This window comes from Gregarina niphandrodes (genome assembly GCF_000223845.1).
Source record: "Gregarina niphandrodes unplaced genomic scaffold scaffold00126, whole genome shotgun sequence".
In the NCBI taxonomy this organism is placed as follows: domain Eukaryota; phylum Apicomplexa; class Conoidasida; order Eugregarinorida; family Gregarinidae; genus Gregarina; species Gregarina niphandrodes.
The window spans coordinates 5,605-5,990 of NW_011645890.1; positions in this window are offsets into that span (position 1 = coordinate 5,605).

Here is a 386-nt window from a genome sequence, read left to right on the forward strand (position 1 = left end):
ACCGAGGAAGGTTCCTTGCCCGAACACCTGCTACATCGCCTGGTGGCACACCAAGACGTTCTGCGCCTTCCGGGCCAACTGGCCACTCACCTACTCGCTACTCACTTCTCGACTCTCTCGACCGATGGGGTAGTACCCAGATTCATACTCGATGATGCGTTGGCATTCGAGCGATCATTGCTTCTCAGTCCGAGCGGTGACACAGGCCACATCATACTAAGGTTGCTAGAAGGCCGGTCCGTCACTCTAAGGGGTAGAGAGTACAGCCTTATCCAGAACCCCCGGGGACCAGAGATCATCAACCGGTTGGCTCGTGCTGCAGGCAACCTCCTACACTCGGGTCCGAAGTTTCGTCTTTCGCTTGAGGAGCATGTCGTCCTCTCTCG